Here is an 11163-nt window from a genome sequence, read left to right as displayed (position 1 = left end):
ACAATTCCACCATGGGGATCAGTGATCCAGAACATGACAGAATGTGAAATCAATGTGTTCACACGGAAAGACTTCCTTTAGGGACTTCCCTGGCGGTCCAGTGGTTAGGACTCCACGCTTCCACTGCAGGGGGCACAGGGTCGATCCCTGGTCAGGAAACTAAGATCACGCAAGCCATGAGACGCCCCCCCGCCCCCCCCCCCGCCAATAAAAAGAGATTTCCTTTAAAGGGGATCTTCAAGTTAATAGACCAAGTGGCTCATGAGGAGTTTCTGGGATTCTGAGCAATTGTTAAAGTAATTGAGATCTCGTTTTCATGAAAAAGAACCAGGACACCCACCAAAAAGCATCAAAGCATCCTCCAGGATCCAGGATTAGATGAAAATTCAGGGATGTAAGACAATGAAAAATAGATTCTAACAACCAGTGGCCTACTCTCTATGATGGCGGGACATAAAGGAGCCAAAAAATAAGGAAAGAGAAGGAAAGGAAAGGAAGAGTTACCAACTGCATGCCAGGCATGTGTGCTGGATACTCTGTATACAGGCATGGTGTTCCAAATGTTAAATAACCGTTATGGAATGGGCATCAACCAGTCAGAAGAGACGCAGATCTTAAACAGTTGGTATCGCTGAACCAGTATGAGCCACTGAATATCATACTGCCCATATTAACCTCAATTGAATCCCCATAGTATTATGCCACCTGACAGCCAAGAAAAGTAACTGGGGAAAAACATCAACCTGCACAAAATGTCTCTTCCTTCAAGGAAGCCTCAGGGATTATCCCCTCTGCTCTGACCGCCAATGATAACTGAAGAAGCAATTATCAGAACTTGTGCACAGCCTCAGACTGTACTGGGGAATATGGGTATGTATGTGTACAGTTAAAGTTATACATAGGTATTTACCCAAAGAAGATATACTAATGGCCAATAAATGTTTGAAAAGATGCTCAGGATCATTAGTAGTTAGAGAAGTACAAATCAAAGCCACAGTGAGATACAGCTTCACACCCACTAGGATAGCTCTAGTAACAAGATGTACAATGACCAGTGTTGGCAAGAATGTGTGGACACTGGAACCCTAGTACATTGATGGCAGGAATATTAAATGGTACAGACACTGTGGAAAACAGTTTGGTAGTTCCCCAAAAAGATAAACATGGAATTACCTACCATAAATGACCTAGAAACTCTACTCCTAGGTAGATACTCAAGAGAAATAAAAACGTGTTCACACAAAAACTTGTACACAAATGTTCATAGCAGCAGCATTGTTCAAATCGCCAAAAGGTGGAAATAACACAAATATCTATCAACTGATGAATGGGTAAACAAAATGTGGTATATCCACATAATCGAATATTATTCAGCCACAAAAAGAAACGAAGTCCTGATAAATGCTACAACATGGGTAAGCCTTGAAAACACTGTGTTAAGTGAAAGAACAGAAACAAAAGGCCACCTACCTGTTGTATGATTCCATTTCTGTGAAATGTCTAGAATGGGCAAATCCAGGGACTGGAAGTAAATTACTTGTAGCCAGGGGCTGGGGGGAGGGGGATTGGGGAGTAACCACTAATAGACTCAGGGTGATGAAATATTCTAGAATTAGATAGTAGAGATGGTTTCACAACCCTGTGACTATACTAAAAACTGCTAAGTTCACCCTTTAAAAGGGTGAATTTCATGATATGTGGATAGAAACCTTTTAACAGTTACACATTGTTATATCAATGAACTTCATTGCTAATTAACCTTAATGGTTCGTGCCACAGATCTCCATGTACAAGAGAGAACATTTGCTTCATTTGCGTAATTTTGGCACATCCCACCTGAGCCCTCATTCCAGCTAATCCTGCTGGTTCCTTTTTGAAACCAAGCTCTGTGCTCAGCCCTGCTACTGAAGGGGCCTGATTCAGACTGTGTTTCTCCCCTAGGCCCTGTGGGCCCCATGCCACACTTCAGACCCAGCCTGCTGGGTTTCTTCCTGCATACCATGCCCTGCTCAGCCAGACTGCCACCCTGGTGGGGACAAGAGTTAGAGCCACTCCAGGATGGGAAATAGCCTCATTAAAGAAAGAGACAGAGAGAGAGATTGAGGAGGAAAGGGGAAGAGGGAGGGATGGAGGAAGGTCCCAGGTCACTGGAAGCCAAATCTTGCTCTTGACTCATTTATTTATTTGATTTGCTGGATATTTTCTTTTTTATTTTCTTTCTCTTTCTTTCCCCTCTTGAACCCATTTATCCATCCTTTCCGTCGGGTTGGCCAAAAAGTTCGTTCAGGTTTTTCTACAACGTCTTACTTTGTTCTTACAGACCAGGCACAGGATCGGGTCCTGAGGAAGCTGCATGTCTTCTCTTTCAGGTTTGTTCTCCCCTTTGGTGAAGCGTCTCCTCCTTCTGGATTACTCCCAGCTGACATCCTGGCTGACTTTTGCCAGCGGCCACGTGGCCTCGATGGTGGATGTCCTCGGTTCCGGGAGTCTGTCTGCAACACCTCAGCAGCTTCTGACAACTTGAGGTGCATTCCTTGTATCTTCCTATTTCAAGGCCCATGTTCACTGGAGTCCAGTTTCCTGCCTAAGAGACACCCCTCTTGCCCACAGTCTATTTACAAGAAGCCAGGGGGTGCTAGACACTCTCCAAGTCACCAGCTCCTTACACTTCTCTAGGTCTTTAGGGGAAGGACAATTAACAACCCTCAGTCTTCGTTCCGGTGAAGGGTCACTTGTAGCGAGGAAGAGGAGAGATGACTTCATAGGGGGATAGGACTGGATGAAAGGATTGTTGGCCACAAGTTAAGAGCAAAGCCAAAGGAAGAGACGAAGAGGGAGTCCTTGCTCATGAAAGGTCAAGATGAGTCCTACAAGCCAGATACATGGAGCACAGTTTGAGGCAACATGGCAGGGTTGAGGGGGTGTCCAACTACCTTTACAACAGGTTTTTTTTTTTAGCCGTGCCACGCAGCTGGCAGGATCGTAGTTCCCCCACCAGGGATTGAACCCGAGCCCTGGCAGTGAAAGCATTGAGTCCTAACCACTGGACCTCCAGGGAACTCCCACAATAGGCTTATTATTTTTAACTGCTATATATGTCTTCCTCTTTGGGGGCCAAGTCTTGCCTAGTTTAATTACATGGTAATAACAACAACAGCAACAACAGTAAGTAACACTTATATAGGCTCACTCTGGGCCAGGCACTACGGTTGGTGCTTTACATGAGTGAATAAACCTTACTGGGTGGGAGGAGCCACTGTTTGTGCTTCTAGACCAGTGGTCCCTGAGCTCTCCCCACGAGAGTTCTGAAGAATTGGCCTCAGTGGGGGGGTGGGCAGCCGTGGCACAGAGAGAGCACAGGGCGCTGGGTTCAAAAAAATCAAATGCAAACTCAGAACCCTAGTAGAGGAGCACCCGGGACAGTATCAGGAGCCAGGCTGCAGACCAGGATTAGAAAAGAAATCAGAGTGGGAGGTGGGTTCCCAAAAGGGGACGATGCTCAGCACCCCATGGAGGGGCTTGTTCTACACCACCTAATCCCAATAAAGCATGATAAATTTAATCCGGGTCTACGTCAAGAGTTCTTACGGGGTTTCCCTGGTGGTTTAGTGGTTAAGATTCCGCGCTTCTGGGCTTCCCTGGTGGCGCAGTGGTTGAGAGTCCGCCTGCCGATGCAGGGGACACGGGTTCATGCCCTGGTCCGGGAAGATCCCACATGCCGCGGAGCGGCTGGGCCCGTGAGCCATGGCCGCTGAGCCTGTGCGTCTGGAACCTGTGCTCCGCAACGGGAGAGGCCAAAACAGTGAGAGGCCCGCGTACTGCAAAAAAAAAAAAAAAAAAAGAGATTCTGCGCTTCCACTGCAGGGGGCTCGGGTTCGATCCCTGGTCAGGGAAGTTCTGCATGCCAAGAGGTGTGGCCAAAAAAAAAAGAGTTCTTCAGGCTGCACGTGGAGTAAGATTGGGGGCTAGAGGTATGGGGGTGAGGCCCAGATCTGGACGTGGAGCAGGGAAGAGGCCAGTATGGATTTCCAAACCTGGTTTTCCCATGAGCTCTGATAGGGCACCGTCTGGGGGAACAAGGGCAGGAGCCAATGCTCTGGGTGGTGCTCAGAGTCAAAGATCCAGTCCACAGGGAGGACATGGAAGACGTCAAGACAGAACAGTAGGACCCAAAAAAAGGCCAAACCCAGAGATGGGGATCATAGACAGGGCAAGAAGTGATTTCAGAAATACGTAGGTTCATTGGGCGTCCCTGAGCCAGAGACTCCTGGGGCCATATTATAAAGAAAAGGCATGGGACACAGCAACACCGGAGCTCAGGAACAGCCCAGGGCTAACAGAGCTGAGTCTCTTTGCAATGTGCTCCCTGGAATGCAGGTGGGCCCATGGGCTACATAACAGGGTGCTGAGAAAGACGGTCCAAAGTGTCCGTCTGAGGGGCTGGGCAGAAATAGACCAAATTTCAGGAGGCAAGACAAGGACGTTCAGAATGGAGAGAGGAGACAGTCCTGGAGAAACTCCCCCTTGCCCCTTGGAGCAGGTCAAATGTGGTTTTATGCCCCCGGGAAGAGGGTACTGATGACAGCTCACCACATGCTGGTTCAGACAGAGACTGGGTCCTCTTTCTTGCTCAACCCCACCACACAGCCTTGGGAAGGACCGGCTCAAGAACTGGGTTAGAGAAAGTAGCCGTGGGCCAGCTGTGAGGCAGCGTTTATCGAGTTCTTACTGTGGCCAAAAGCAGTGCTAAGCATGACTCTTTAGTTACAGTTCATCTACCCAGACTTTCCATTCTTTTTTCTTCAGTGAAGTTCTCCTTTTGATTATTTATCAACCACAACCTCTACAAGAGCCTTTGTTTTAGGCAAAATGACAGGTATCTGTTAATGTTTAGGCAAATGTGTAGGCAAAATGACAGGTATCTAGGAGTGGGGCCCCTGTAAACACGTTATTCTTTGTTTAATTTTTTTTGTAGTTTTCAGTCACTGAGATTTGGGAGTTGTTTGTTACTGCAGCGTAATTTACCTTATCCTGATTGATCTAAGTGCATAGAGGAAGGAAATCAGGACAGGCTTCACAGAGAAGCTTGGGAAGATGAGGCCAATTGGAGCAGCAGAGAGCAGGGAAAGGGACACTCTAGAGAGTGATTGGGGTGTGGAATCACAGGGCTGCACAAGCCCCTGACAGGCTCTGAGGTGGCTGTCATGCAGGACACAGAGAGGAAAGGAAGTAGGGTGAGACGAGGCTGCGGGGAAACATCGGGGCCAGATCATGACAAATCTTAAAAATATACTAAGGAGTTACAGAAAATGAGGAACCAACAAAGGTTTCATTGAGTTAAACCCTAGTGGGATATATATTCTAGGAAAATGACTAGCTGCAGAGTAGAGAGAAAACAGAGTAGGAGGAGGACCAGAGGCTAGAAGACCAGTTAGGAGGCAACTACAAGTTGAGAGTAAAGTGACGAAGGCCTAAATCAGAGATTGACAAAGTTTTCCTGTAAAGGGCTAGACTGGAAATACTTTAAGCTTTGACTACCATGCAGCCTCTGTGACCACTACTCAACTCCTCCATGATAGCACAAAAGCAGCCAGAGATAATATGTAACAAATACACATGGCCATGTTCCAATAAAACTTTATTTACAAAAGAAGGAGGTAAGGGCCAGATTTGGCCCATGGGCTGCTGTTTGCCTAGCCTCGACCTAAAGTAATAATAGGACAGCTACCATTTTTTGAGACCTGCCATGTACCAGGCACTTTTCAGACATTGTTACTGATTCTCTCAACCTTGCAGGGAGGGATTATTGGCTCCATTTTACAGAGAAGGAAACTGAGGCTGAGAGCTGTTGGGTAACTTGCCCAGGGTCATACGGCTGGTATATGGCAAAGTCAGGATTCAAAGTCAGGCCTGACTCTAGAGCCCAGGCTCTTAACCCATGCCACCCGGAGGAAGCCAAGAAGGAAGGGACGGGGGATATACAGGACTGTCAGTTCTCAGTGCCTGAGAGAATTCATTCGCTCACTCATTCATTCATTCATCCAACCTCCCTTCAACACATATTTTGCTTTATGCTATTTGCGAAGTATTAGGGATTTGAAGATAAATGAGATGTGATTCCTGTCCTTGAGAAGCTCAGAGTCTAGCATTTAAACCTATAACTGGATGTGGGGATGAAGAAAGGGAAGTGTGATTTATTAATAAGATCAAGGAAGTAAAACAGTGAAATCGCTTTCATCCCCACCTGCTTCTTTCCTCTAAGCATCCAGAGAGCCCTCCAGTCCTTTGGGATCAGAGACACCCAATATTTTCACCTTCTAGCAGGAATATGTAGGTGATTTACCATGAAACTATTGAAGTTTAAGCTTCAGGGTCCCTTGCTTCCTAAAACAGGCCCTTCTAAGGCTCTGTGTCTAATTTTGTATTTCTTTCTTAGGAATCACCCCTCAGAAGTGTGTAGGCCTCAGGCTCCCAAATCTGGATCTGCCCTTGAGTGAATGTTTCACAGAGCCAGGTCTGTGAAACACTGTTTTTAGGAATTACCAGGGGCTAGGGATCCTGGTTTGGGCTCTCAGGGTTTCTCTCAGGGAAACTAAGAACCTGGGCTTGCCCTCAAAGTCACAGTTGTGGCCAATTCAAAGTCGTTCCCCTTAACATCAGCTGGTTCTGCTCCCTTTTCCTTTAAAATCAACCCTGGGCCCAGTGGTTTCTGCTGACTCAACTCCTTGAAATTTAAGACACCCAGGAATTCAAAAATCTTCCCATCAACCTCTCAACAACCTCTCAGTGGGCCACTGGGGAAGCAAAGGACACAGGCAATCCTAATGGTGCTGGGGGTGGGCCTGAGGCTGGGCAGGAAATGAGAACCACTGAAGGTAGGCTGCTGGCCATCACAGGGCTTCCCAGGCCAAGGACGTCTCTCCAGCGCATCCATAGGCCCAGAGGAAATCAAACTCTGCAGAGCTGGCTGTTTTACGCTCATCCGAGTCACACATGACTCAAAGCTAGAATGTTGTTTGTGTGAAAACAGGAGGCCTAACTGGCAAAATAATGGGCTCTGGCCATTGCTCAGAGTCCTGTGCCTTGCCAGGCAAACCCACAAAGCATCCCAAATTACAGGCTGGGTATTGGGTGAGTGAGTGAGCACAACGCTGAGACTGCTGAAGGGCAGGTACTATGCCTGTGTTGCCCACTGTCACATCTCCAGCAGCTGGTATGGCCCCTGACCCATGGGAGGTGCTCAATAAAGACTTGGATTAAAGAAAGTGGATTAGCTGTTCTTGGGAGATAAATCTGTTTCTCCTAAGATGAATTAGCCATCCTTTGGACAGTTCCCTCTAAATGAACAGCACTGACCAATGGTTTCAGAGCATCTTTGTCCTTGGACAATGTGAGAGACACACTATAGTTTCTAACCTTGTGGCCTCCCCTTTTTTGGATTCTGTGCAAGCCACACACAAGCCTTTTGTTATGACTCGTTACCTGCCAAGCAGTCACCTTATTAACAGTTACATTCCAGGGCTCTTTTCCAAATCTTGTTTTAACTGCTTGGTGGGTGTTGGGGAGACAGGTGACATACTGAGAATCCCCACCGGCTGCAGGGACTGGCTCATCCATTTGGTGTGGGTTCCACTCACTTCACTTTCAGAGGGCCTCGGGTTCTGACTTTCCTTACAGCCACCAATCCTCCTTAAGTCCATTCTTCCCAGGATCTTCCTATGTGGGTTTGTAAGGGTTTTAGTTAGCATATGATTTTTTGGCATAGTTGAAGCAGGAAATGCTTTCATGAAGAATTCAGCAGCTTGTGGAGATAAACCATGATGTCAGAGGGACATCAGGACGCCTGGACTCATTTTGGACACACCATTCATTTCACAACTTAGCACCCGAAGCCCTCTGTGGTAGCCAAGTGCAAGGCTGTAAGCAAAGTTTGTAAATGAAGAGACACTCCCTCCCAAGGTCAGCAAGCTGGTAAAAGGGAATAGTTTAATTGCAATCACAGAGAATTGTAAAATGAACTGGGAGCGCTTAGTGGGGTGATCCTCCAACTTTGCATGACCGGGATCCCTGTGGGTGTTCTTTCAAATGCAGATCCTTGGGCTCCACCCCTCAGAAACTCTGACCCAGTAAGTCCGAGGGGGCTGGGAAGGTTTTAACAAACAAGAGCTCCCCCCTCAACCCCCCCAAGAAGGTGATGCTACTGGAAGTGGCCCCAGCACATTTATTGAAGGGGTCAGGAAATTGTTCACAAGGGCAGGGGTCTACTGCTGACTTTTTTTTTTTTTTTGCACCGCAGCGCGCAGTTTGCAGGATCTCAGTTCCCCGAGCAGGAATTGAACCCCGGCGATGGCAGTGAAAGCAATGAAAGCGCCAAATCCAAACCACTAGACCACCAGGGAACTCCCTCTACTATTGATTTTTTTTTTTTTTTTTTGGCGGTACGCGGGCCTCTCACTGCTGTGGCCTCTCCCGTTGCAGAGCACAGGCTCCGGACGCGCAGGCTCAGCGGCCATGGCTCACGGGCCCAGCCGCTCCGCGTCATGTGGGATCCTCCCGGACCGGGTCACGAACCCGTGTCCCCAGCATCGGCAGGCGGACTCTCAACCACTGCGCCACCAAGGAAGCCCTCTACTGCTGATTTTTAAAGGAGGAAGGGGTAGAAACTTACCAGGCACAGAGGCACAAAATGGCCTTACCTTCGACTTTGAGAAAATGAAGGCCAAGAGACACAGCTCTGCCTAACACAACTTTATTTCTTATGACTGTCAGCAGAGAATGAGTCCTATTGCCTGGTGAACGCTTACTTCACCTGGGCTCCTCTTGTCTCCTCCATCCTCCCGCTGCCTTACTCAGGCACACACACACACACACACACACACACACACACACACACACACACACACATGCCTTCCCCTAAGCCTCTAAACACACTGGAGTCTCCCCCATTCCTCAAATCATCAGAACCATCCCCTTTACTCTGGACCCCTCCACTTACCACCTTCTAGTTCCCATTTATTTCAATGAGAAGCTTCTTTAAACATAAAAGAAAGAAAAAAAAAAGAAACAAAAGGGATATGAAAGTAGTACTTGTTCATTAGAGAAAATTTCAAAACTAAGGGGGAAAAGGCCCTTCACATCCACATCATAGACTCTCAAGACACTCTTATCAGAATGGCAATTCAATTAATTCCGTCACCAGAATGTAAATGGCTTGAGGATGAGGACGTGATTTTCTTTTTCATCCTTGTAAGCTCGGTGGACACAGAAGACTCCCAATAAACATGTATAAATTGAACAAATAACATAAATCCTTCATATTATCCATTCAGTCTTTATTTTATGTATTTGCTTTATTAGAAAACAAAAATGGCATCATGCTGTTTATACATCATTTACAAAAGGATCAGTGTATGTTTAAAGTCTGATTTTCTTATTGAAAAGATACCACAAATACATTTCTAGCTGCTTTGGGTTTGGATAAATAATTTATTTAGGTTGTCTTCAGTCTTAAGTATTAAAAAGAACATTGTGATAAACGTCCTTGTATCTAAAATCTTTACATGTATCAATCATGCTTTAAAGAGACCAAGTGAGTTGAAGTGAGTTTGCTATATCAAAGACTGGGCAAAATTCTATGGTTCTTTGAAATCCTGTCTTAGAATGGTTGTAAGAATTCATATGAATTGTTATTAATAAAATGAACAAGATTTTAAAAAATCAGTGATGGGGGCTTCCCGCAGTGGTTGAGAGTCCGCCTGCCGATGCAGGGGACACGGGTTCGTGCCCCGGTCCGGGAAGATCCTACATGCCGCGGAGCGGCTGGGCCCGTGAGCCATGGCCGCTGAGCCTGCGCGTCCGGAGCCTGTGCTCCGCAACGGGAGAGGCCACAACAGTGAGAGGCCCGCGTACCGCAAAAAAAAATCAGTGATGGGACCTTATATTAGATAAAGTAGTCAGGAAAGGCTTCTCTGAGGAGATGACTTTAGGTTAAGGCTGCTACAGGAAGAATCAGGTACGGACACTCCAGGGATAGGAAAGGAAACCACTCTGCAGCCAGAGCAACCCATCTAACACGGATTACATAGTGGGGGCAGAAGACAAGCTGGAGTAAGTAGAGGCAGACCCTACCAGGACTTTAGACCTTGGTAGGAATTTGAGTGATAGTCTGTAAGAGATGGGGAGCATTGAAGGTGAACCATCTGAAGGGCTCTAAGCAGTAGATATATGATCCATTTGTAACTCTGAACTGTAGCTCTAGGAAGGAAACACATCAAACTATAACAATGTTTACCTCTGGGTGGTAGGTTTATAAGTGATCTTTATTTATTTCCTTTATGTTTTTCTGTATTTGCCAAAATTTCTCCAATGAGTATGTATTACTTTATAGTTTTAGAAATTTAGTCAAAAAAGGGGAAAAATCTAACTAGAAGTGGTACAAAGGACAACAGAAGGGGTATGATTAGTGGTGAGGGGCCAAGATGTACTGAGGCTCGAGGAGGGAGGGTAGCAGCCTGGAGTGGTTTGGTTGCCATGGTAATGGAAAGGGATGAACCTGACCGATGTTGAACGGGTAAAATCCACTGGTGACTGATTGGCCACAGGAGGTAAATGGGAAGGAAGTCTAGATGACTACTGGGTTTCGTCTTGGGTAACTGACTAGGTTGATGATGACTCTGCTCAACCCAGTAGAGGATACAGGAAGAGCACAGACGTGGGAGGGAAGGTAAGAGTGGTATCACAGGAAATGAGAGTGGCCTACAGCATAAAAAGCCAAGCAATCAGATGAATCAGGTTATAAAGCTGAGGAAGAGGAGTGACATTTTATGAAGCTTGACTATGAAGAGAAAGAAACAATAAGGTGGTAAGCAGAGGGAATGTAGGGCTGAGGTGTTTCTTGGCCAAGGGAAACAAACCAGCAGAGGCTGCGTGGCTGGAAGTATAGATGTTAAGGAGGTGACTGAAGGAGTATGGTCCAAGATGGCGTGAAGTGGGATCATAAGCAGAGGTGGGATTGAACTGGAAAAAGGACATCTTGGCTCTTCTGGGATGGGAGTGAGGGCGTGAAGCAGCAGGATACACATGTACAGATTCCTTTGGGGGTTAATAGTGGGAAGGGGAAGTTCTTACTTTGTGAACTATATTCCCTCTGTGAATTAGAAGGTG

The sequence above is a fragment of the Monodon monoceros genome, unplaced genomic scaffold (genome assembly GCF_005190385.1).
Source record: "Monodon monoceros isolate NGI ecotype Baffin Bay Population unplaced genomic scaffold, NGI_Narwhal_1 Super_Scaffold_19, whole genome shotgun sequence".
In the NCBI taxonomy this organism is placed as follows: Eukaryota; Metazoa; Chordata; class Mammalia; order Artiodactyla; family Monodontidae; genus Monodon; species Monodon monoceros.
This window is presented reverse-complemented; position numbering follows the sequence as displayed.